This window comes from Bufo bufo, chromosome 4, assembly GCF_905171765.1.
Source record: "Bufo bufo chromosome 4, aBufBuf1.1, whole genome shotgun sequence".
In the NCBI taxonomy this organism is placed as follows: Eukaryota; Metazoa; Chordata; class Amphibia; order Anura; family Bufonidae; genus Bufo; species Bufo bufo.
Window position 1 is genome coordinate 400,679,030 of NC_053392.1, and position 27,676 is coordinate 400,706,705.

Sequence of the window (27,676 nt, forward strand, 5' to 3'; positions counted from 1 at the left end):
GAATGATTTCAGCGGACATTCTGTTCCGATTAACCCCGGCCGCGCCGCAATGTAGTTTTAAAGTTAGGACGTACCGGTACGTCCTGGGTCCTTAAGGACTCGGCAAGTCCTTAAGGGGTTAAAAGGCCTTAAACTGATCACCAGGCCCACAATTTAATGGAATGGATAAACCCAACTTGCTTTTGTGGGCTGCATCAGTGGCGTAGCTAGAAATGACTAGGCCCCACAGCAAATTTTTGAATGGGGCTCCATCCCACAGTAATTTTTTAGCGACCCCTTCCTTTCATGCCGCCCCCATTCCTGTGGCTATTAAAGATCGCTCTCTCAGACAAGGACCGGCAGCTGTTCCATCCGTTTTATACACTGTCACTGTATATAATTTAATTGTGTAATACTGTTGAGGGGGCCTTTACCAAATCCTTCAGTCCTCATCCTCCTGGATTGGCCCCTTCTGGGTCAGGGCCCCAAAGCTGCAGCTTCCCCTGCTTGCCCTATAGCTACGCCCCTGGTCTGCATTAATCTGCAGGTGACCTTCATACAGCTCCACAGATTTCTTTCCACAAGATCTCAGGTCCCTTTTCAAGCGTGCTTAGCGAGAAGGCCAAATGAATTAATGGCGATGCAAAGAGATCCTCGGAATATCCAAGTGTGGGATAACTTGTTTGGCCAGACTGTAAATGGTGGGAGGAAGGAGGATCAGGGTGAGGATTGTGTGGACCAGACTCCTGGCTACTGAGACTGGACTTGGTTGAAGACAGGGTGGTGCTTAACCGACTGGAAGCACTATCTGCTGCAATCCAACCGACCACTGCTAGCACTGGACTGCCTTCAAGAGTGGTCTCCTGCGACACCCTTCAAACTGAAACATGAAGCCAGATATCTTGGATGATTGTTTTTCTTGTGCTCTGGCAGCAGGCACAGTTTCAACGCGCCCAGGGCCACGGCTTCGGCGTGCACCATCAGCATCACTGCCACTTCCCCGTCCCTTAATACTAGCCTTCTTCACATTAAATGTTATATGTTATAAGGGACCGTTTATAGTAAATATGTGGATACATTATGCAAAAAATATAATTGTTTTTGCTAATATTTTTCCCAATATCTGGCCCTGACACACACACGCTATTTCAGTGCAGATGTGACAATTCACTGCAGACACCGTTTATAGGCAAAGTGTGGATAAATTATGGAAAAAATATCATTGTTTTCGCTAATATTTTTCCCAATATCTAGGCCTGACACACACACGCTATTGCAGCGCAGAATGTGACAATTCACTGCAGACACCATTTATAGTTAAAGTGTGGATAAATTATGGAAAAAATATAATTGTTTTCACTAATATTTTTCCCAATATCTGGGCCTGACACACACGCTATTGCAGTACAGATGTGACAATTCACTGCAGACACCGTTTATAGGCAAAGTGTGGATTAATTATGGAAAAATATATTTGTTGTCAGTAATATTTTTCCCAATATCTGGCCCTGACACACGCACTCTATTGCATTGCAGATGTGACAATTCACTGAAGAGACCGTTTATAGGCAAAGTGTGGATAAATTATGCAAAAAATATAATTGTTTTTGCTAATATTTTTCCCAATATCTGGGCCTGACACACACATGCTATTGCAGCGCAGATGTGACAATTCACTGCAGAGACCGTTTATAGGAAAACTATGGATAAATTATGGAAAAAATATATTTGTTGTCTGTAATATTTTTCCCACTATCTGGCCCTGACACACAGAAGGTATTGCAGCACAGATGTCACAAGTCACTGCAGACACCCTCTATCGAAAAAGTATTGCAAAATATGGAAAATAAAAATTGCTGGCTTTATTATATTGCTGCCAGCCTGCCACCACACACAATAGTCCTTAAAAGGACTTTTGGGTCTTTGAAACGTTTTTCTATTGAATATATTGCGATCACACTCCCTACACTATCTGTCCCTTCCTAAGCGCAGCTCTCCCTGACTCACAATGAGCCGAACCCGCGTCATTGAGTACTATAGAGCAGTGTTTCCCAACCAGTGTGCCTCCAGCTGTTGCAAAACTACAACTCCCAGCATGCCCGCACAGCCTTTGGATGTGCGGGCATGCTGGGAGTTGTAGTTTTGCAACAGCTGGAGGCACACTGGTTGGGAAACACTGCATAGAGCACCTAATGACGCGTTTCGGCCAGCCAATTACTGTAATGCCAGTAGTCAACATGGCTACTGGCATTACAGTGATGGCAGTACTTACCTGCACGTTTATTGGCTGCTTAGCAGCCGTGAAACGTGCGGGAAGGAGACTCAAGCATGACGCTCGAGCACATGCGGTACTCGGCTGAGTACCGCCATATGCTGAGCATAGCGATGCTTGAGCCGAACAGGTATTCGGCCGAGCATGCTCGCTCAACACTAGTGTTTATGTGTCACACTCGCCACTTTTCCAAAAAGGGGCAAGGTAAGGACAGGGAGATGTTGACCCCAGTGGCAAATTTATCTTTATTTTCTGTTGAAAACTAAGGGCTCATGCACATGGCCGTTCCGTGCATTGGGGACCGCAATTTGCAACATATGTGCGGATTCTGCAGACAAATACAGACCCATTCAACTTGAATGGGTCCGTGATCCGTCCGCACAGCATTCACTCCTTTTTTGCGGTACAGAGGCATGGAGAGAACCCCTACAAAAGTGCCTCCGTTCCGCACCGGACCTTCTGGATTGTGGACCCATTTGATCCCATACCAGAATGCATTGTGCCCCAGGGGGCACTGACAGGCAATCATCTCAGGAGGCGTGGCCCTGGATCTAAGTGGGGGGGCGGCAGCGGCAGAGCTGGCGGCACTAACAAGGGGTATTATCTTACTGATATATTATGGGGTGCACTATGGTAAAGGGAGGACCGAAGCACTATGGGGGCATCTACTGGGGGCACTAAGAAGGGGTATTATTTACTGGTACATTAAGGGGGGAACTATGGGAAAGGGGGAGAGGAGCACTATAAGGGCATATACTGGGGGAGGTAAGATGGGGTATTTTATACTGGCACATTATGGGGGGCACTATTGGGAAGTGGGAGAGGAGCACTATGGGGGCAACTACTCTGGGCTCCAAGAAGGGGTATTTTATACTGCCACATTATGGGGGATACTATGGGCTTCTACTGGGGGCACTATATAGGGGCATTTTATACTGGGACACGTTATGGGGGGTACTATGGCATACATTATGGGGGTACTATGGGGACATTAGCTCAACTGCAGGCACTAAGAGGGGGTATGTTTTGTACTGGCACACAGAACGGAGGCATTTTTGTACTAGTTCACATTTTAAGGGGGGATTTCAGTACTTTCTACACATAATAAGGAGAATTATTACTTCTGGGGGGCATTATGGTGAGATTTACTACTACTGGGGGGCTATGGGGAACATAATTACTAGTATGGCCACTATGGGGGCATTATTACTACTAAGTGTGCTCTAACAGAGAATTATTTCTATTGGTGGGATTTTGGGGAGCGCTATTATTGTGGTGGGCACCCTGGCACAGTATCAGTTTAGCTTAATTATTTTTAGGGGGATATTATGTTTATACTATTAGGGTACTTTCACATTAGCGTTATTCTTTTCCGGTATTGAGTTCCGTCCTAGGGTCTCAATACCGGAAAAAAACTGATCAGTTTTATCCTAATGCATTCTGAATGCAGAGCAATCCGTTCAGTATGAATCAGGATGTCTTCAATTCAGTCACTCTTACGGTATTTGGCCAGAGAAATTTTCTCCGTCCAAAATTCCGGAACACTTGCCAGAATGTTGGATCCGGCATTATTTTCCATTGAAATGCATTAAAGCCGGATCCGGCACCAATTGTTTCCGCAAGACAGATCCGGTTTTCTGGTCTGCGCATGCTCAGACCTTTAATAATGCAAGAAATATATATACCGGATCCGTTTTTCCAGATGACACGGGAGAGACGGATCCGGTGTTTCAATGCATTTGTTAGACGGATCCACATCCGGATCCGTCTACAAATGCTTTCCATTTGCACACGGATTTCCGGATCCGGCAGGCAGTTCCGGCGATGGAACTGCCTGCCGGATTGTCACAACGCAAGTGTGAAAGTACCCTTAGTGTCCGGGATACTATTTGCTGGGTGCAGTTTTTTTTTTTTAGGGCACTGTGTGCCAATAATTATTGAAGGGGGCACTATCTTTGTGGTACTAGTATTTTCAGGGGGAATGTTTCTGCAGTATAGTATTGGGAAGCATAGCAGGCACAGAATTGGGGGTGGCAAGATATGAGGATGATGGAAAAATGGGAAACATGTCTGTTTGTCAATCTCTGCAGAGACAAGAGATAGCTGAAAAATCATCATGGTGGTCTGGTCTGAATGGAGAAGAGAAAGTCCACATCAAAGGTGACATCACTGGATGCAAGAGGTATGTGATGCTATGTAGCAAAGGAGATACTCCGGGTCTTCCCCCTGCCATTTGTAGAAAGAGGACTCAGAGCTGGGCAGCTATAAGCATGGTGGTGGCTACAAATGGGGCAGGGGAGCTTCGGACTGGTGAGGATGGCCAAGGGGGGCAGCAGGCCACGGGTCTATGGCAGATGGTGGGGGGAACCACAGGCCACAAGCAGGATCTGGGCAGGGAGGAGAGGGGAGGAGCTTCCTGGCTGTAGCCTGCTGTTATCTATTGTATAAATGTAAAGCAGGCAGTGTAGCCAGGGCAGGCCCTCCCCTCTCTGTATGTTGTGTAGAGCCGGGCTCCTCCACCTGGACTTACACACCTTAAATATTGTGCAGCTCCTCCTCCACTCTTCTTTTGGCACCTTTAGGACTAGGAGGGAGGAAGTGAAGCTGCAACAGCTCCTACCACAGAGCCACATGGTGGGCAGTTTGTGAAACAGAATCTGTGTGAGGGGCCCTGGTATATGGGGGGGGGGGCATTATAGCTCTTGGATAACCACTTTAATGCCCATGGTTTTGTGAATAGAATGTTCAATAAACTTATACAGGTGTGATAGTCAGACAAACTTTTGGCCATATGGTGTACTATGGAGGACATTTATCAAGCCTGGCACGCTAGTTTTGTGGTGTCAAAATGTCACAAGTGATACCAGTGTATGAGCTTCGCCATGTTTAGAAGAAGAGTGAAAGGTAGATCAGGATTTCAGATTATGACACCTTTAAGTCTCATTTATGATGTGACACTTTTTAAAAAGTCTCAAAAAATGTGCATTTCCCCACCAGGCAACAACCTGGAGTACTTTTCTCTTGGGCCCTATTCTCTTCAATATATTTATTAATGATCTTGTAGAAGGCTTGCACAGTAGTGATGGCTTTGAGGTTCGCGGCAAACTTTTCTCGTTCGCGATTCGCCGAACATGTGAACATATGGCGATATTCGCGCCCGCCATATTCTTTTACATTGTGAAGAACTTTGACCAATGACACATCCATCAGGTGGTACAGGACAGCCAATTGAGACATTTCAGCACATGGACATACCCCCTACCTTATAAATAGACCCGATCTGGCCGCCATTTTATATTCAGTCTTTTGCCAGTGTAGGGAAAGGTTGCTGTGTGGAGCAGGGACAGACTGTTAGGGACAAAAACGGTATCAAATAAGTCCACAAAGGTCCTTTTAAGGACTGGTTTAGGTGTGCTATTGATAGGTGTGCAGTACAGAGGGGTGTAATACACTTATAATATACTTTCTAACATAGAAAGCATATTATAGTGGATTTGTATTGTGCAGCAGTTGTGAGCGGTTCTGCAGTGATACTCCAGCTACGCAGAGTGACAAACGCAATTAAAAAAAAGAATTATAACTGGTGTGATATACCAGTTACCCCACAAAAAAACTGATAGAAGCGGGGTGTTATATACCAATAATATACTTTCTATATAGTGCATTTGGGTACAGCAGCATTTGTTTGCGGTTTCGCTGCGTTCCCTCTGCTACACACAGTGACAAACGGTATTGGAAAAAATAATTATAACTGGTGTGATATACCAGTCGCCCCCCAAAAACACCGATAGAAGCGGGGTGTTATATACCAATATTATACTTTCTATATAATGCATTTAGGTACTGCAGCATTTGTTTGCGGTTTTGCTGCGTTCCCTCTGCTACACATAGTGACCAACGGTATTGGAAAAAATAATTATAACTGTTGTGCACATGCGCGTACGCGACAATTATATTGCCGATATTTCGCATTACAAAAAATTATGAATGGAGATCGCAAATTCAAATAATACATCTGGTATGTCACTGTCCATGTTGTGGGACTATTTGTGCACTTCTAGTAATTATTTATTGGCTGCCAATATGAGCTGAAGGTTTTTCAGGTTCGCCTGCCATTAAAATGAATGGGACCCGCCGCGAACTTACGGTTCGCGAATATTTGATCGCGTTTGCGCGATCGCGAACCGTCCCGGCAGATGTTCGTCTATTGCACAGTAAAATATAATTTTTTGCAGATGACACTAAACTGTGTAAAGTAATTAACACTGAAGAGGACAATATACTGATACAGAGGGATCTGGATAGATTATAAGCTTGGGCAGATACGTGGCAGATGAGGTTTAAAGGGAACCTGTCATTGGGATTTTGTGTATAGAGCTGAGGACTAGAGATGTCGCGAACATAACATTTTCCGTTCGCTAACGGCGAATGCGAATTTACGCAAATGTTCGCGAACAGGCAAACCGGACGAACAGCCATAGACTTCAATAGGCAGGCGAATTTTAAGACCCACAGGGACTCTTTCTGGCCACAATAGTGATGGAAAAGTTGTTTCAAGGGGACTACTTTATTCCTCTATGCGCCAATCTTGGTGTAGTGATGACTGTGCTCGTGCGCACGTTCGGGAGATTGCAGGCGGTTTTTGAAAGCCTATGGTCGTGCTGAGGTAGTTCAGTGACAGTTAAGTGACCCAGAAAACAATGATTCTGCAGTGTGGGCCCATTGTTGGCGTTCTGGTGGAGGGGCTTAGGGGGTGGGGGGGACTGACTGATTCATGCGCATAACAAAACACAAGGTGCATATTAAAATATATAACACTATATAATGACTATATAAACTGACTATGGTCTCTGCTGCACTGGTCTCTGCTGCACTGATCTCTGCTGCACTGGTATGTGCTGCACTGTACCGTATTTTTCGCCCTATAAGATGCACCTAGTTTTAGAGGAGAACAATAATAAAAAAATATTTTTCATTACACCTCAGGTCAGACCCCCAATGTTAATCAGACCTCAGATTAGACCCCCAATGGCTCAGATCAACCCCCAAACCTTTAGCCATCTATCAGCCCCCAATGTCAGCCATAAACCCCCCCAATGTCAGCCATAAGCCCCCCATTAGCCCCTCATGTCAGCCATAAGCCCCCCATTAGCCCCTCATGTCAGCCATAAGCCCCCCATTAGCCCCTCATGTCAGCCATAAGCCCCCATTAGCCCCTCATGTCAGCCATAAGCCCCCCATTAGCCCTTCATGTCAGCCATAAGCCCCCCATTAGCCCTTCATGTCAGCCATAAGCCCCATTAGCCCCTCATGTCAGCCATAAGCCCTCCATTAGCGCCTCATGTCAGCCATAAGCCCCCCATTAGCCCCTCATGTCAGCCATAAGCCCTTCATTAGCCCTTCATGTCAGCCATAAAGCCCCCCCCATTAGCCCTCATGTCAGCCATAAGCCCCACATTAGCCCCTCATGTCAGCCATAAGCCCCCATTAGCCCCTCATGTCAGCCATAAGCCCCCCATTAGCCCTTCATGTCAGCCATAAGACCCCCATTAGCCCATCATGTCAGCCATAAGCCCCCCATTAGCCCCTCATGTCAGCCATAAGCCCCCCATTAGCCCTTCATGTCAGCCATAAGCCCCCCATTAGCCCATCATGTCAGCCATAAGCCCCCCATTAGCCCCTCATGTCAGCCATAAGCCCCCCATTGGCCCCTCATGTCAGCCATAAGCCCCCCATTAGCCCCTCATGTCAGCCATAAGCCCCCATTAGCCCCTCATGTCAGCCATAAGCCCCCCATTAGCCCCTCATGTCAGCCATAAGCCCCCATTAGCCCTTCATGTCAGCCATAAGCCCCCCATTAGCCCTTCATGTCAGCCATAAGCCCCCATTAGCCCCCCATTAGCCCCTCATGTCAGCCATAAGCCCCCCATTAGCCCCTCATGTCAGCCATAAGCCCCCATTAGCCCCTCATGTCAGCCATAAGCCCCCCATTAGCCCTTTATGTCAGCCATAAGCCCCATTAGCCCCTCATGTCAGCCATAAGCCCTCCATTAGCGCCTCATGTCAGCCATAAGCCCCCCATTAGCCCCTCATGTCAGCCATAAGCCCTTCATTAGCCCTTCATGTCAGCCATAAAGCCCCCCCATTAGCCCTCATGTCAGCCATAAGCCCCCCATTAGCCCCTCATGTCAGCCATAAGCCCCCATTAGCCCCTCATGTCAGCCATAAGCCCCCCATTAGCCCTTCATGTCAGCCATAAGCCCCCCATTAGCCCATCATGTCAGCCATAAGCCCCCCATTAGCCCCTCATGTCAGCCATAAGCCCCCCATTAGCCCCTCATGTCAGCCATAAGCCCCCCATTAGCCCCTCATGTCAGCCATAAGCCCCCATTAGCCCCTCATGTCAGCCATAAGCCCCCCATTAGCCCCTCATGTCAGCCATAAGCCCCCATTAGCCCTTCATGTCAGCCATAAGCCCCCCATTAGCCCTTCATGTCAGCCATAAGCCCCCATTAGCCCCCCATTAGCCCCTCATGTCAGCCATAAGCCCCCCATTAGCCCCTCATGTCAGCCATAAGCCCCCATTAGCCCCTCATGTCAGCCATAAGCCCCCCATTAGCCCCTCATGTCAGCCATAAGCCCCCCCCATTAGCCCCTCATGTCAGCCATAAGCCCCCCATTAGCCCCTCATGTCAGCCCCATGTCCACCAGGTCAGCCATCAGCCCCCAGTGCAAATAAAATAAAAAAAAAACACTTACCTCTCCTGCTCCTGGTCACCATCGCGATCCTCTTCATTCTTCATTCTGCTGTCGGCTGGCTGTGTATAGCGGCGCACAGCATGAGGTCACAGAGAGTGCGCAGCCATGCACAGCCGATAGCCGAGCCGAGGACCAGGAAGTGGTGAGTACAGATCCTTCACCGCTCCCTGGTCCTTCTGTACTAATGAAGCGCTTCCATAATGGAAGCGCTTCATTAGTACAGAGTTAAAGACTGCCCTGATCGCCGCGGCCCGGCTAACAATCTTCCACGGCCTGGTCCTGGGCCGCGGCCCGGTGGTTGGGGACCGCTGGTGTAAAGCATACTTTTTAACTTGCTTTGGAACTGCTGCATCCTTTCCGACTTCTGGTAATTCGGTAACATTTCAGCCACTTTCTGCTTATACCAGGGGTCTAGTAGCGTGGCCACCCAGTACAGGTCGTTCTCCTTCAGCCTTTTTATACGAGGGTCCCTCAACAGGCATGACAGCATGAAAGACCCCATTTGCACAAGGTTGGATGCCGAGCTATTCATGTCCCGTTCCTCGTCCTCACGGATCTCATTGAAGGTCTGTTCTTCCCCCCAGCCATGTACAACACCACAGGTCCCAGATAGGTGACAACGAGCACCCTGGGATGCCTGCTGTGGTTGGTCTTCCTCCTCCTCAAAGCCACATTCCTCCTCTGACATCTCTTCTTCAGACTCCTCTTCCAGCGTTGCCGCAGGTCCAGCAAGCGATGATGATAAGGCTGTTTCTGGTGGTGATGGTGACCACAACTCTTCCTCTTCCTCTTCACGCTCATCTACGGCCTGATCCAGCACTCTTCGCAGGGAACGCTCCAGGAAGAAAACAAATGGGATGAGGTCGCTGATGGTGCCTTCGGTGCGACTGACTTGGTTTGTCACCTCCTCAAAAGGACGCATGAGCCTACAGGCATTGTGCATGAGCGTCCAGTAACGTGGCAAAAAAATACCCAGCTCCGCAGAGGCTGTCCTAGCACCCCGGTCATACAAATACTCATTGACGGCTTTTTCTTGTCGGAGCTGGCGGTCGAACATTAGGAGTGTTGAATTCCAACGTGTCGGGCTGGCATGTTGTTTCGCCGCTGAATATTGGAAAAGTGCGCCATAGCCGTGTAGGAACGCCTGAAATGACCACACACCTTCCTGGCCTGCTTGAGGACGTCCTGTAAGCCTGGTTACTTATACACAAAGCGTTGTATGATCAGATTCAACACATGTGCTATGCATGGCACATGTGTCAACTTGCCCAAATTCAATGCCGCCAACAGATTGCTTCCATTGTCACACACCACTTTGCCAATGTCCAGTTGGTGGAGAGTCAGCCACTGATCCACCTGTGCGTTCAGGGCGGACAGGAGTGCTGGTCCGGTGTGACTCTCTGCTTTCAGGCAAGTCAACCCCAAGACGGCGTGACACTGTCGGATCCGGGATGTGGAATAGCCCAAGGGGAGCCGGGATGTTGCAGTTGATGTGGAGCAAGATGCAGCAGCAGAAGAGGACTCAGCCGAGGAGGTTAGCGAAGAGAATGGAGTAGGAGGAGTTGAGCAGGTGGCAGCAGGCCTGCCTGCAAGTCGTGGCGGTGTCACCTACTCCGCTACAGAGCCACGCATTCCATGCAGGTTTACCCAATGTGCAGTGTACGTGATAAACCTGCCCTGACTGTGCTTTGCAGACCAGGTATCATTGGTCAGATGGACCCTTGCCCCAACACTGTGTGCCAGACATGCCATGACTTCCTTTTCCACAATAGAGTACAGGTTGGGGATTGTCTTTTGTGAAAAAAATTTTTTGCCGGGTACCTTCCACTGCAGTGTCCCAATAGCTACAAATTTTTTGAAGGCCTCAGACTCCACCAGCTTGTATGGTAAATGCTGGCGGGCTAAGAGTTCTGACAAGTCAGCTGTCAGACGCCGGGCAAGGGGGTGACTCTGTGACATTGGCTTCTTACACTCAAACATTTCCTTGACAGACACCTGACTGTGGGCAGATGAGCAGGAACTGCTGAAGGTGAGAGGCGGAGTGGCGGGTGGTTGAGAGGGGGCAAGGAGGACAGCAGTGGTTGACGTGGCTGAAGATGCTGGACCATGAGGAGGATGGTGGCTTTAAGTTTGTGTGCTGCTTGTACTCATGTGTTGATCCCATAGGAATTTGTGATGTGAGATCATGTGCCTTCGCAAAGCAGTTGTACATAGGTGGGTGTTGGACTTCCCACGACTCAGTTTCTTTTGGCACAGGTTGCAAAGGGTATCGCTGTTATCAGAGGCAGACACACAAAAAAATGCCACACTGCTGAGCTTTGCAATGACGGCATTCTGGTGGTGGCAACAGCATGCGTTGATTGGCGTGCTGTCTGGCTGACCCCGGGTGCCGATACATGCTGTCTGACTGTGCCACTAGCTCGACCTCCCCCTGCTTCCAACTCGTCTCCTCCTCCTCTCTGTCTCCCCATCTGAACTTTCCCCCTGTTCTTCTTCTCTTCGAGCGGGCACCCACGTGACATCAACTGATACATCGTCATCATCAACCACTTCACTTGTATCTTACAGCTCAGCAAAGGAAGCAGCAGCGGGTATAACATCATCATCATCACACCGTACGTCCATGTGTGTAATGCTGCCTGACTGAGACATATCCCTGTTATCTACATCCTCTGGCAATAATGGTTGCGCATCACTCATTTCTTCCAACTGATGTGTAAATAACTTCTCTGACAGATCAAGTGTAGCGGCTGGGGTGCTAGTGTTGGTGGTGGCGGCGGGCAGGCGAGTGGTAACTTAAGAGGTGCCCGAAACTGAGCTGGAGGAGGATGGTGCGTCAAGGTTCCGAGCGGAAGCTGTAGAAGATTGGGTGTCCTGTGTAAGCCAGTCAACTACAGTTGCAAGAAAAAGTATGTGAGCCCTTTGGAATGATGTATTTCTGCACAAATTGGTCATAAATTGTGATCTAATCATCTTAGTCACAACAATAGACAATCACAGTCTGCTTAAACTAATAACACACAAAGAATTAAATGTTACCATGTTTTTATTGAACACACCATGCAAACATTCACAGTGCAGGTGGAAAAAGTATGTGAACCTCTAGATTAATGACATCTCCAAGAGCTAATTGGAGTGAGGTGTCAGCCAACTGGAGTCCAATCAATGAGATGAGATTGGAGGTGTTGGTTACAGCTGCCCTGCCCTATAAAAAACACACACCAGTTCTGGGTTTGCTTTTCACAAGAAGCATTGCCTGATGTGAATGATGCCTCGCACAAAAGAGCTCTCAGAAGACCTACGATTAAGAATTGTTGACTTGCATAAAGCTGGAAAGGGTTATTAAAGTATCTCCAAAAGCCTTGCTGTTCATCAGTCCACGGTAAGACAAATTGTCTATAAATGGAAAAAGTTCCGCACTGCTGCTACTCTCCCTAGGAGTAGCTGTCTTGTAAAGGCGACTGCAAGAGCACAGCGCAGACTGCTCAATGAGGCGAAGAAGAATCCTAGAGTGTCAGCTAAAGACTTACAAAAGTCTCTGGCATATACTAACATCTCTGTTAGCGAATCTACGATACATAAAACACTAAACAAGAATGGATTTCATGGGAGGATACCACAGAGGAAGCCACTGCTGTCCAAAAAAAACATTGCTGCACGTTTAAAGTTTGCACAAGAGCACCTGGATGTTCCACAGCAGTACTGGCAAAATATTCTGTGGACAGATGAAACCAAAGTTGAGTTGTTTGGAAGAAACACACAACACTATGTGTGGAGAAAAAGAGGCACAGCACACACAACATCAAAACCTCATCCCAACTGTGAAGTATGGTGGTGTGGGCATCATGGTTTGGGGCTGCTTTGCTGCGTCAGGGCCTGGACGGATTGCTACCATCGAAGGAAAAATGAATTCCCAAGTTTATCAAGACATTTTGCAGGAGAACTTAAGGCCATCTGTCCACCAGCTGAAGCGCAACAAAAGATGGGTGTTGCAACAGGACAACGACCCAAAGCATAGAAGTAAATCAACAACAGAATGGCTTAAACAGAAGAAAATACGCCTTCTGGATTGGCCCAGTCAGAGTCCTGACCTCAACCCGATTCAGATGATGTGGCATGACCTCAAGAAAGCGATTCACACCAGACATCCCAAGAATATTGCTGAACTGAAACAGTTCTGTAAAGAGGAATAGCCAAGAATTACTCCTGACCGTTATGCACGTCTGATCTGCAACTAAAGGAAACGTTTGGTTGAAGTTATTGCTGCCAAAGGAGGTTCAACCAGTTATTAAATCCAAGGGTTCACATACTTTTTACACCTGCACTGTGAATGTTTACATGGTGTGTTCATTAAAAACATGGCAACATTTAATTCTTTGTGTGTTATTAGTTTAAGCAGACTGTGATTGTCTGTTGTTGTGACTTAGATGAAGATCAGATCACATTTTATGACCAATTTGTGCAGAAATCCATATCATTCCAAAGGGTTCACATACTTTTTCTTGCAACTGTATGTCCTCAGAATTTTTCGAGTTCAGAGTACGTGGCCTCTGAACACTGGGCATTATTCTAGGGCCTGACACTCACTGGCAGGCAACTGCAATTATATTACAGAGGAAAAATTAAATTATTTTTTTAACAGCAAGGTGCTGTGCCACCCTATATGAGTGGTGGGCAGTGGGCACAGTACAGTCTGTGGGCCTGACATCACTGGCAGGCAACTGCAATTATATTACAGAGGAAAAATGTAATTAATTTTTTAACAGCAAGGTGCTGTGCCACCCTATATGAGTGGTGGGCAGTGGGCACTGTACAGTCTGTAGGCCTGACACTCACTGGCAGGCAACTGCAATTATATTTCAGAGGAAAAATGTAATGACTTTTTTATCTGGTAGGTACTGTGCCACCCTATATGAGTGGTGGGCAGTGGGCACAGTACAGTCTGTGGGCCTGACACTCACTGGCAGGCAACTGCAATTATATTACAGAAGAAAAGTTTAATGATTTTTTTAACAGCAAGGTGCTGTGCCACCCTATATGAGTGGTGGACAGTGGGCACAGTACAGTCTGTGGGCCTCACACTAACTGGCAGGCAACTGCAATTATATTTCAGAGGAAAAATGTAATGACTTTTTTTATCTGGAAGGTACTGTGCCACCCTATATGAGTGGTGGGCAGTGGGCACAGTACAGTCTGTGGGCCTGACACTCACTGGCAGGCAACTGCAATTATAATACAGAGAAAAAATTAAATGACTTTTGTATCTGCAAGGTACTGTGCCACCCTATATGAGTGGTGGGCAGTGGGCACAGTACAGTCTGTGGGCCTGACATCACTGGCAGGCAACTGCAATTATATTACAGAGGAAAAATTAAATGAATTTTTTAACAGCAAGGTGCTGTGCCACCCTATATGAGTGGTGGGCAGTGGGCACAGTACAGTCTGTGGGCCTGACACTCACTGGCAGGCAACTGCTATTATATTACAGAGGAAAAATTAAATGAATTTTTTAACAGCAAGGTGCTGTGCCACCCTATATGAGTGGTGGGCACTGGGCACAGTACAGTCTGTGGGCCTGACACTCACTGGCAGGCAACTGCAATTATATTACAGAGGAAAAATGTAATGAATTTTTTAACAGCAATGTGCTGTGCCACCCTATATGAGTGGTGGGCAGTAGGCACAGTACAGTCTGTGGGCCTGACATTTACTGGCAGGCAACTGCAATTATATTACAGAGGAAAAATGTAATGAATTTTTTATCTGCAAGGTACTGTGCCAAGCTATATGAGTGGTGGGCAGTGCGCACAGTACAGTCTGTGGGCCTGACACTCACTGACAGGTAACTGCAATTCAGGGGCGTAACTAGAAGTGACTGGGCCCCACAGCAAATATTTGTAAGGGCCCCTCCAGCGTGCTTCGCACCTCCCTCCTTCTGTGTAAACCCCACTCCTTTGGCACAGTGTAGAGTATACTGTATATTGTGTGGCACAGTATAGAGGTATACTGTACATTGTGTGGCACAGTGTAGAGGTATACTGTATATTGTGTGGCACAGTGTAGCGGTATACTGTATATTGTGTATATATACTGTATATTGTATACTATATGTGTATAACCTAAACATATTTCACATGAAAACTTACAGTTTCTTGGCCCTTGGGGATCTCGGACACCACTTCAACACTTTGGCCGGGGGCTCGGCGGAGCTGATGTTGTGCTTTATCCTAATGAGAAAGATTTCATAATAAGGATTTGGAGAAGGGGCAGAGGGATAGCAGAGCAGGGAGAGGCTGGTGCTGCTACTAGGGGATCATACCATGGGGGAGTAATAAAGCCCACCATAATGCCCCCCCCAGTAGTAATAATTCTCCTTATAATGTGACAGTGCAAAAATACCCCCTTGTAATGCCCCCAGTTGAGCTAATGTCCCCATAGTGCCCCCATAATGTCCCAGTATAAAATACCCCTATATAGTCCCCACAGTAAATTCCCCCATAGTGCTCCTCTCCCCCCTTCCTGCTAATGCCCCCCATAATGTACCAGTATAAAACCTCCCCCCCCTCCACCCCATGTGCCAGTATCAGGTGCCTACCCCCCCTCCCCCCCATGTGCCAGTATCAGGTGCCTCCCCCCATGTGCCAGTATCTGGTGCCAACCCCCCCCTCCCCAGGTGCCAGTATCAGGTGCCTCCCCCCATGTGCCAGTATCAGGTGCCAACCACCCCCTCCCCCATGTGCCAGTATCAAGTGCCCCCCGCTCCCCCCCCATGGCAGTAACAGTCGGGTATTAAAAAATAAATAAACACTTCTACTTACCTCCATGTCAGCGATGCGATGCAGCCTCTTCCTGTGTCCCGCCCTGTATGTCCATATATGGATTTCAGAAAAGTTTCTGCTGGGATTCGAACCCACGAGCTTCTGTATCAGAGGCAAAGCATTTAACCACAAGACCATAACAGCTGCCTTGCTGCTGACTGAAAAAATATGAGACTTCTACTGTTAAAGCTGGCTAAGTGTACATCTATACACATGACAGCTGCTCATATATAGAGATATAGCAGAGCTAAGTGTGCTGGGACAGCTGTCATATAGAGATATAGCAGTGCTGGGTGTGTTAGGGCAGCTGTCATATGTATAGATGTACACTTAGCCAGCTATAACAGTAGAAGTCTCATATTTTTTCAATCAGTTGTATTGTAGCCTTTATGGTTGTGAGGGTAAATGCTTTGCCTCTGATACATTGGAGGTTGTGGGTTCGAATCCCAGACACATCAGGAGACTTTAGGAGACAGTAAGATTAGATCACATTAGCGAGGGGGCCTGGTCAGCCGCTGCTGCTGTGAAGGGGCCCTGAACATTAAGACATCGATATTTAACTAACTTGAAAATAAACTGTCACACACGCTGCCGGGGCGTTGGGCCCCCTTGGCAGCCCGGGCCCCGAAGCAGCTGCTTCCCCGGTAGTTACGCCACTGGCAGGGGTTTCCATACCAACCCAAGACTTATGGTCAGGTTTCCTGAACCTGTCCAGGGCTCTGCTGCAATTATATTACAGAGGAAAAATTTAATGAATTTTTTAACAGCAAGGTGCTGTGCCACCCTATATATATATTTTTTTGGGGGGGTTTTCAAAAGCTTTATTGAAAAAATAAAATCAGTTACATACTGTATGTATCATATTCATTGAAGTAGGAGGAGTAAGCTCCCATTATACATAGATTGTTTGGGTAACAAATAGTAAGTATAAAACAAACAAGATAACACCGAGGATGTATGTTAGCAGAGCTGTATATTTTAGAATTATTATCCGGATTCCGAGAAAAATAAAAAAAAAAGGGCATTAAGTAGAAGTATTTCTATAAGGTAAGGTCGTTTAGAAGATTAATTCAATGGAAACCTCTAAAAGATCTCCAGTTTTCACAAAGAGTCACAAAATTGTGGTGGGATCTATTCTCCCATGCTGCTATCTCCTCAAATCTATAAATAGAGTCCACTTTATTGAGCCAGTGGTCTAGAGAAGGAGCATCTGTTGTCAGCCAATGTGTAGGGATTAAAAGTCGGGCATATATAATTAGGATCTTGAAAAGGGGGGGAGATTTTGCCTTTTGGTCAGGTAATAGGCCTAATAAAGCCAATAGAGGCGATGGAGTGATATTGGAGTTGCAAATTTCGTTGCATTTTTTAAAGATTTTGTTCCACCAGTCATAGATCAGGGGGCAAGTCCACCATATATGAAACATGGTTCCACGCCCTACCCCACATCTCCAGCAGATGTCAGAACCACTGCTATTATAACGACAGGTAATGTCTGGTGTTTTGTACCACCTAGTTAGCACTTTATATCCATTTTCTTGGATTCTGGTACACCTCGAGGATATATGTGGTGTTTTAAATAGCAGGAGTTGCTCTTCAGTTGAGAAGCAGATACTCAAGTCCCTTTCCCACTGGTTTATAAAGGAAGGCTTAGGAGGTAGAATAATTGTACTGAGGAACTTGTAAAGTGAGGATATAGGTTTCTTCGGGGGGAGAGGGTTGTGGATGAGGCTCTCAAACCAGGTGAGAAGTCTAAGAAGAGAGCTCAGAGGAATATGTTTATTTATATATGTAATCAGGAAAGAGAGCATAAGGGGGTGAGATTTGATCTCAGGTAGGAATGAGATGAGGATTTCTCGGTTCAGTGGTCCCCTCTCACTCTTTAACAATAAGGTGAGGATAGGAACTTCTGAAGAGCGTAGGCTTTTGGGTACACTTTGTTTAAGTTCTAAAGGAGCTAGGCCAACCACATCTCTGATTTGGGCAAGGGGGGAGGGAGACGGAAAACCCCACTTCGAGTTTTGGAACCATCTTCAAGCCTCAAAGGTAGCTGATGCTAAGAGATTATGTTTAAAGGCTAAAAGTATACTATGGTGGGGATCTACTAATAGGACCCCTAGGGTCGAGAGGTAGGCAGGGGTTTCCATACCAACCCAAGACTTATAGTCAGGTTTCCTGAACCAGTCCAGGGCTCTGGAAAGAAGTATGGCCTTGTTATACAATAGGGGGTTAGGAAGGCCAATGCCTCCCTGAGTTCTAGGTCTCTGCAAGGTGTTGATATTAATTCTAGCTTTTTTGCTGTTCCATATGAAGGAGCGAACACATTTCTCCAGGGATTGAAAAAAGGAGTTGGGTATAGGTAAGGGGAGAACCTAAAAGAGATAATTTAATCTAGGCAGGGTGAGAGACATGACCATATTTTTACGTCCAACCCAAGATAATAAGGGAGGGTTTAAGGCTTCTATTTGACACTTGATAGAGCTTAATAGAGGGACATAGTTTAGTTTATATAGTGATGTTATATCAGAGTGGATATTAACTCCTAAGTATGTTATTTAGGGAGAATCCCAGTTAAAGGGAGAGGAAAGGATTAGATTGGATCTGCATCTATGATTGAGCCCTACACTAAGAATGTGGGATTTTTTCATGTTTATTTTAAAGTTGGAAAGGGAGCTGAATCTCTCTAGAGTGGAATATATGAGTTGGAGAGAGGTTTCAGGGTTGGAGGACATTATCAGGAGGTCATCAGCAAAAGCTGCAATTTAATGTTCCTGATCACCTAGTTTAAGGCCTTTGATAGCGTTCTCTGAACATATGAGGACGAGGAGGGGTTCTATTATTAAGGCAAAGATCAAGGGAGATAAGGGGCACTGCTGTCTAGTCCCATTACTTATGGGAAAAGGATAGGAGACGGTGTCATTGATCAACACCGACGCCGAGGCTCTGGTGTACATGGCTTGGATAGAGCGTATAAAAGCAATGGGAATACCAAATTGTTCCATGGTGCTGTACATGAACTTCCAATGTACTCGGTCAAATGCTTTTTCGGCGTCGGTGCTGACCATGACTAAGGGAAGATGGAATTTTGAGGCATGTAGCAGGACATTTAGTACCCTTGCTGTGTTGTCTTTTCCCTCCCTCCCCTTAATAAAGCCCGTTTGGTCTCTGTGAATAAGTTGGGGAAGGATAGGGGCTAGGCGATTAGCTAATAGTTTAGCTAATAGTTTTAGGTCTAAATTTAATAGAGAAATGGGACGGTAATTGCCACAGTCGGTGGGGTCTTTCCCTTCCTTGGGGATAATTGTGATGTTGGCTTTTGTCATCTCACGGGAGAGAGGGTCAGCTTGTAGGGTTTAAATTGCAAACTTTAAGCAAGTGTGGCAGAAGGACGGAGGTAAAAGAGCGGAAATATAGAGCAGGGAACCCATCAGGGCCTGGGGCCTTTCCTTTTGGGAGTTGCTTAATCGCTAGGAGGAGTTCCTCACTAGTGAATGGGGAACTAAGGGCTTTAATCTGAGTTTTGTTTATTTGGGGTATTGTAATAGAGTGGAGGAAAAGTTCTATCGAATCCTGATGTTTAATATTCGGGTTAAGATTTCCCTGAGAGGGAAGGTTATAAAGGGAGCGATAAAATGCTGAAAACCTCCGGGCCATGTCTTGTGTATTAGTGAGCATGTTACCTTCATTATTGCGAATTTTGCATATGAAGGTTTGGGGCTTCCTTTTTTTGATTCTAGACATCATGAACTTAGACACCTTGTCGCCGTGGGCGACGTATTTATATTGTGCATGCAGGAAGTATTTAGCAGATTGCGTATTATGAAGGTTTTTCAGGTCAGATCTGAGGAGCGCTAATTTTGTTAGGTGGGAGTCTAACAGGGATCGTTTATGTAGGGCTTCAATATCTCTAATATTTTTCAGGAGGGAATCAATACGGGCAAGTCTTATTTTTTTTGTATAGGAGCCTAAACTAATAAGTTGACCCCGGATATAAGCTTTATGCGTGTCCCTTAGGGTATAGGGGTGAATACCTGGGGTGTCATTGGAAGAGAAAAGGTCACTCAGCCATTTAAGGACCTTTTCCATGTTTTCTGGGGTTTGGATCAATTGTTCATTAAGTTTCCATCTGAATGTTCTAGAGGGCCTGTCGGGGGTAAGTATATTAATCCATATAGGGGCATGGTCGGATAGGCTAATAGAGCCAATATGGGCCTTAGAGCATAGCTGAATGTGCTCGGATGAAACCATAAGATAGTCCAGACGCTGGTATGAACTATGCGGACTGGAATAGAATGTGTAGTCCTTAACATTGGGGTTTAGGGTTCTCCAGATGTCAACCAGGCGTCGGTCGTGGAAAGACTTCCTCAATTTGCTAAGGGCTTTGTTAGAGACAGCAGACTTTTGGGAGGAAGAATCTATTGGGGGGACTAATGTGAGGTTAAGGTCGCCTCCCATAACGGTCACTCCTTCACCGAAGTGATCCATAGTCTGGAGAATTTTATGGAGCCAGATGCCTGGATTCGGTATATCAGGGAGGTTGGATAAGTCCTGAATAGGGTCCCAGTTCTCTATCTTGAGGAATTCTATCTGGAGGTGATCAAAAGTTGAGTCCAGATCAGCATAATTAGAGACAGAGAGCCTGCGGCCTTCGTACATGAAAGAAAGGCCAAATGGGAAAGTCCATCTGTAAGGGATCCTATGCTCTCTGAGCCAGCTTGTAAGCGGTTTCAGGGATCTTCTTTTATCCAGGGTGGATTGTGCTAAGTCCTGAAAGATTTGTATGTCTTGGCCATCACAGGACACTTTGCCGGATTGACGGGCTTTGAGGATGACTGCTTCTTTAACAGGGAAGCTGAGAAATTTACATATAATGTCCCTTGGTGGGGCCGAGGCAGCGGGCTTAGGCCTTAGAGCTCGGTGTGCTCTCTCTAAAATAACTTCATGGGCCGACTCTGGGTCAAGAAGGGACAAGCAGATTTGTACCACTGTGCTAGTGATGTCTCCTGTGTCCACAGACTCAGGGACACCGCGGAAACGTAGGTTATTACGCCTACCTCTATTTTCCTGATCTTCCAGGGAGTTGCAGAGGCAGTTCATTTTATGTTGGATGGCCAGGAAACGCTGTGACACTTCTGATTGATGCAGAATGATGGTTTCTTGCGTGTTTTCTAGTATTTCCACTCGGCCTCCCACCTGGGATATATCCTGATTAATAGCAGCTAGGTCGGAACTTAGTGGTTCCAGGGCGGACGGCAGAGAAGAGGACAGTAACTCTTTTAGAAAAGAGCGTGAGATCGGAAGGTCGTCTGAGTCTTCCTCACCACCGGTGGCCTGATCCAGCAGCTCAGTTTGTTTTGAGCGCGGGGCGTGCGTTGGAGTTGGCGCCATCTTGGGATCTTTGGAGACATGCAGCGCTGCTGCTTTCTTTTTTTTTTTTTTTTTTTTAATTTCTTTTATTGAAAACCAAGATACAGTACAGGTGGAGGCCAAGCCTCACAATAAAGTAATAGTGAATAATAACAGAAAATAGTAACATTAACGTCACATGGTATATCCTGACATATGTAGGTAAAAGCGTCTTTACTATTTTCCATAATCTATTAAGTATAGCTTTTGTCTGAATTAAGCTAGCATAGTATACCTGGATGATCTGGCATGGGCGCAGAAGGTAGATAGCTACAAATATTAGAGATGAAGGACCCTAAACAAAGTAGGAACCTTCCTATAAAAAGAAGGAAAGAATTTTAGATCTTCAGCTCCAAAGGGTTTAAACAGCCTGTGTTTGAGGATGGATTTGGGGGGAATTGTTAGGGTTTCTAAAGATTTCCCAGTCCCTCCACAACTTCTTGAAATTTTGGAAGTTTCTTAATTCCCAGGATGAGATTTCTTCGAACCTGTGAATTTGGTCGACCTTTGATAACCATTGGTCTATGGAGGGGGGTTCTGTGGAAAGCCATAGTTTCGGAATTAGGAATCTTGCTGCGGCAATCAGGTGTTTAAAAAGTGTTCGGTTTAAAATCTTCTGACCAGATGGAAGGAGACTCAGGAGTGCGATTTCTGGGGAAGGAACTAGATCTGCCCCACATATATGGTTGGTTAATTGAAATATTTTCTCCCACCAGGCAAAAAGGCTGGGGCAATTCCACCATACATGTATGAAGGAACCTCTGTCTGATAGGCATCTCCAACATCTATCGCATCCAGAGCTTGAGTATCTAGAAACCATATCTGGTGTCTTGTACCATCTAGTCATGATCTTATAACCGTTCTCCTGAATGCGAACGCATCTAGAGGACTTATGTGGGGATTGTAAGATGATGTCAATCTCTTTAGTTGTAAAAGTATGCTTTAGGTCTTTCTCCCAATGGCCCATGAAGGAAGGTAAAACATTTGAATTGTGGGATCTGAGTCTGCTGTAGAATTGTGATATGATTCTTAGGGGATTTTGTGGGTTTTCTATCAGGCTTTCAAACCAAGTTAGAGGTCTTATTAGGTCCCCTAAAGAGATGTGGAGAGATAAATACGTTTTAATGAAGTAAATTGGGTTATTAAGCGCAAGAGAAGAAGGAATACCCAGGATTTCCCTCAATTTATTTAGTGAAGGAGAAATAATGTCAGTGTACAGATCTCTCAGCAAAATAACGGATTCTCTAAGGTGTGTGGGTAGGCTATCCTGTAAGACTTTAGGTGCGGTATGCAGAATATCTCCCACTCGAAGGAGTGGCGAAGGGAAAGGAATATGGAGGAAGGTAGATTGGAACCATTTCCAGCCATTAAAAGTGGCCTTAATCAGAGGGGTTACATCCGGTGGAAAGGGAAGAAAGCATTTATGCCCTAACACAAGGGCTTTAAAAGATGATTTGATTAAGGTTTGTTCCATTTGGACCCAAGACTTGTGAGGAGGGTTTCTCAGCCAGTCTACCACTCTAGCTAGTAAGACAGCCTTCCCGTATAATTCTGGATCTGGGAGAGCTATTCCGCCCATTGCCTTGGGTCTATTTAGGATCTTATATGAGAGGCGGGCTTTTTTCCCATTCCAAATAAATGAGCTAAATAAAGACCTGAGAGAGGCGTAATATGAGGAAGGGACAGGAATAGGAAGGACTTGAAGTAAGTAGGTCAGCTTAGGTAGGACTAGGGACATAAGTAGATTTTTCCTACCAAACCATGAAAAGATAGGTAAATCAAGGTTTTTAAGAGAGGTGGAAATATGGTTTAGTAGAGGCGCATAGTTTAAAGCATACAATTGGGAGGGGTCTTTGCTAATTTTAACACCTAAATAAGTTAAATGAGGGCTTGACCAATTAAAGGGGGAATTATGCTCTAGATGTTTAGCCAAGGAAGTCGATAGGCCAGAGTGTATAATCAGGGATTTACTGTGGTTAACTTTAAAGTTGGAGTATTTGCCAAATATCTCTAAGTGATGGTAGATCTTGGGGAGAGCTACTGAAGGGTTGCTTATCATCATCAGTAGGTCATCGGCAAAGGCTGCCGTCTTGTGTTCTTGATCTCCGAGGGTTATACCTCTGATATCTCTATCAGACCTAATGGATTGCAGAAGGGGTTCCATACATGAAACAAAAAGAAGGGGGGATAAGGGACAGCCTTGCCTAGTTCCGTTGCTTATTAAAAAGGGGGAGGAAATAATATTGTTGACTGATATAGAGGCTGATGCCTTTGAATACATGGCGTCTATGGCTGATAAGAAGGATATCGGGAATTTTTGTATAGAAAGGACCGCTTTCATAAAGGACCATTTAACCCTATCAAATGCCTTCTCAGCATCTGTGCTGAGAAGGACCAAAGGTAATGATTTCTTTCGTATGTGAAAGAGGATGTTAAGCACTCTGGCGGTATTATCTTTACCTTCTCTCCCCCTAACAAAGCCAGTCTGATCTCTATGAATCAGGGTGGGAAGTATAGACGCTAAGCGATTTGCTAGCAGTTTGGCCAGCAGTTTAAGGTCAATGTTAAGGAGAGAGATAGGTCTATAACTAGGGCAAAGTGTTGGGTCCTTTCCCTCTTTAGGGATTAAAACAATATGGGCTTTAGTCATGTCGCTAGAAAGAGGAGTGTTGGAAAGGGTTTGATTGAAAAGCGGAATTAGGTAAGGAACTAAAATTTCCTGAAATGTAGAGTAATATGAGATGGGTAGGCCATCTGGGCCAGGGCTTTTCCCTTTAGGGGAATTACGTATGGCCTCAGAGAGTTCTGTAGGCGTAAAGGGGGAGGTCAACGCTTTCCTATTTTCCTTGGTTAAAGTTGGAAGTTGTAACTTTTCTAGATATGTAAAGAGAGGGGACAAGAGTTCTTGTGAGGGAGGAGGTGGGGTGGGAGTATCCAAATTATATAATGCTTCATAGAAGCTTCTAAATTGTGATGCAATTAGTTCTGAGTCAAAGATGTGTGAGCCTGATGTAGTTGTTAGCTTGTGGACAAAGTTGTTTGATTTCCTCATTTTGACTCTATTCATTACGAACCTAGACGCTTTGTTCCCGTGGGCAAAGATCTTTTGTTGTGAGTTAAGATAGTATTTTGCTGAAAGAGCGTTAAGAAGATCTTTGAGGGAACGCCTATATCCGTTTAGTTCTTCTAGATGGCTTTTGAGCATTGAAACTTTATGTGTTTGTTCAAGTCTAGTGATGTTCTCATGTAGTTCGTCTATTTGTTTGTTTCTCTGTTTTTTAAGATAAGCTCCAATGCTAATGCATTGACCCCGTATTACCGCCTTGTGGGCGTCCCATAAGGTCTGGGAGGATACCCCTGAGGATACCTTCAAACTAAAGTAGTCTTCTAATGCTTTTTTAATTTTTGATCTGGATTCAGCATTACCCAACAATTGCTCATTTAGCCTCCAATGTCTATGGGATTTGTTTTTCTCAGGTGAGGTAAGGGTCAGATATATAGGGGAGTGGTCGGAGAGAAGGATATTACCTATACTAGTGTCTTTACAATATTGTAAGTGGTTTTTGGGTATAAAGAGGTAGTCCAAACGTTGATATGAGTTATGGACTGTTGAATGAAAGGAGTAATCCCTAGTGTCTGGGTGGAATGTGCGCCAAACATCAATAAGCTGGGCCCTCCATAACTTCGAAGTCAGGGAGCGGACAGCTGACTGAGAGTGTGCTGATTTGCCCGATGAAGAGTCTAATAAGGGATTCAGTACCAGGTTGAAGTCTCCTCCTAAGATTAAAGTACCTTCCCTGAAGTTGTTCATTATGTCTAGAATATTTTTCAACCAGGGAATTTGTTTCCTATTAGGGACATACACATTGACAAATGTGTAGGTTTGGTGTAGGATTTTCCCTTTCAGCATTATAAACCTACCTTCCGGGTCCAATTTTTGGTCCATGAGCTGAAACTGAACTCCTTTCTGTAAACCTATGCTAACCCCTTTGGAGTTTGAAGAATTGGAGCCACTATGGAACCATTGGGAGAAGTATGAATATGAAAGGTTAGGGAAATGGCCTAGCTTTAGGTGTGTTTCCTGCAAAAATACTACCTTTACCCCCTCTCTCTTCAGCATACCAAAAATCTGACGCCTCTTAGACGGCGAGTTGAAGCCTCTGACATTATAGGATGCTATCTTAAGGTCATCCATCTGGAATATGAGGGAGGGTGGAGTCTGCGGTGAATGGGGTTTGGAGGAAAATCTCTAGCTCTGTGTGAAGGAGAATAGCATCTAATAGTAAGGAAAGATCCAACCTTTGATGAGCAGCCCATGCCAAAATCATCGTCTGAGGTCTTCAGGTGACGTCGTAACAGTAAAAACGTGGTAACTAAAACAACAAGAGTAAAACAGAGGACATAAGCAATGAATTTGCATAGACATTACTCACTGGGAGGGGGTGGGAAGTGGGTATACCCTTGATATAGCAAAGCCTTATCAAAGATATCTTGAGTAAGTATCAGAAAGGAGCGAACCTATGGAACGCATCCCATTCCGATACTACCGACCGTACAATATGGGACTTTATGAGACTAGGGGTCTAAGCATGAAGAGAGGAGACCGTGTCAGCCTAGTATGGAGGTTTTGGATAACTAACTTCAAAAGCTCCTTGCAGCTTGTTCTAAGTGATGGGGGGACAAGCAAAAAGGGGGAAAAGAGGAGGAAAAGGGGGAGAGGGAAGGGGGGAGGATGGGGAAGGGTAAAAGGAGGGAGGAAGGGAGGGGGGGACAGGGGATGTGAGAGAGGGGAAAAAAGGGGGGGAATAGCAGGATGGAAGGGAGGTAATAAGACATACTTTTAAAGCTAACACATTAACAGTATACTTATAGAGGGTTGATACGGATCATTTCTTTATCTTTTCCCAGGGAAAATAACTGGGTTAGCAGGTACCAGATATAATAGACTCGCATTAAATCAGAAAGAGTATGTGGAGAGACGCCTAGGCGTGATTGAATTGGCCTTTTTCCTTTGTCGCTGGGCTTTGGGGGTCCTTCTGGGTTAAAAAGACTGCGGCTTGGGAATATCCGGTAATGAGGCGACATCTTGGATCAAGTCCCAGTTTTCTATTTCCATGTTGTGGATTTCCAGATGCTGAAACAGTTGATCCAGGTCAGCGTGGGTTCTGATTGTAACCCTGCTCCCCTCGTATAGGAAGGAGATGCCGAAAGGAAAAGTCCATCTGTAAGTAATTTTCTTTTGGATGAGCCATTCTGTTAAAGGTTTCAGGGCCTTGCGTTTTTTCAGGGTGATCGGTGCCAAGTCCTGGTATATATGGATGCGGTAATCCCTGAACAGGACCTCCGATTTTTTCCTGGCGCCTTCTAGTATGGCTTCTTTATCCTGGAAATTTAGAAACCGGCAGATTATATCTCTGGGCGGTTCTGCTGGTTTTGGTTTTGGGCGAAGGGCCCTATGAGCCCTTTCAATAATTGGGCTAGGATAATCGGGGCCTAGGATTTGCTCACAGAGGGCCATCATAGCCTCAGGGATTTCTGAGGGGATAATAGATTCGGGCAGGCCTCGGAACCTCAGGTTGTTCCTCCTGCCCCGATTCTCTTGGTCCTCTAAAGCAGCATAGACGTTGTTCAGATGGTTTTGGACCACTTGTAAGCTGTTAGAAGCAGCCGCCTGGAAATCTAGTGCAGCGTTGTGAGCGGATTCCAAGTCCTCTACTCTTCCCCCAATATGTTTAATGTCCTGCCGCATGGAGGAAACTTCACTTACCAGTGGTTCCAGGGCTTTGGTAAGGACTGACTTCAGGTATTTCCTGGAGATAGGAAGGTTTTGACGACCTCCGGCCTCTTCAGAGTCGCTGTCTCTTCCTTCTGAGTTCTGATACTCGTCTTCAGGGGCAGCCACGGGCGCCATCTTGCTTTCTTTGGCGACATGTATTGCCGCCGCTTTTTTAATAAATTTGTCCATGTCCCCCGAGGTAACTGGCTGCTTCTGGTGTTGCTGGGTGTCCCCCTGTCTCGGGTTGCCGATTTTCACCATGATCTGGTCGGTATAGCGAGCGTAGGCTTCGATAAGGCGGAGCTAGTTAGACGGAGCTCAGGCACACGCTACCATCTTCCTCTGGCGCAAGCCCTGATTTCTCGCGCTGCTGCTTTCTTGATGAATCTATCCATCTCTCCGGTGGTGGGGTTCCTCCTGTCTTGTGCAGCTTGGTCTCCGGGTCTGGGACCCCCGATTTTCACCATGATCGGTGCGCCAGCTTATGATATAAGCGCTTCGGTGATGATCTCAGTAACAGAGCTGCAGCCTCAAGCGTCCATGCTGCTCAGGCGCCTGCTCCGCCCCCCTCGTGCCACCCTATATGAGTGGTGGGCAGTGGGCTCAGTATAGTCTGTGGGCCTGACACTCACTGGCAGGCAACTGCAATTATATTTCAGAGGAAAAATT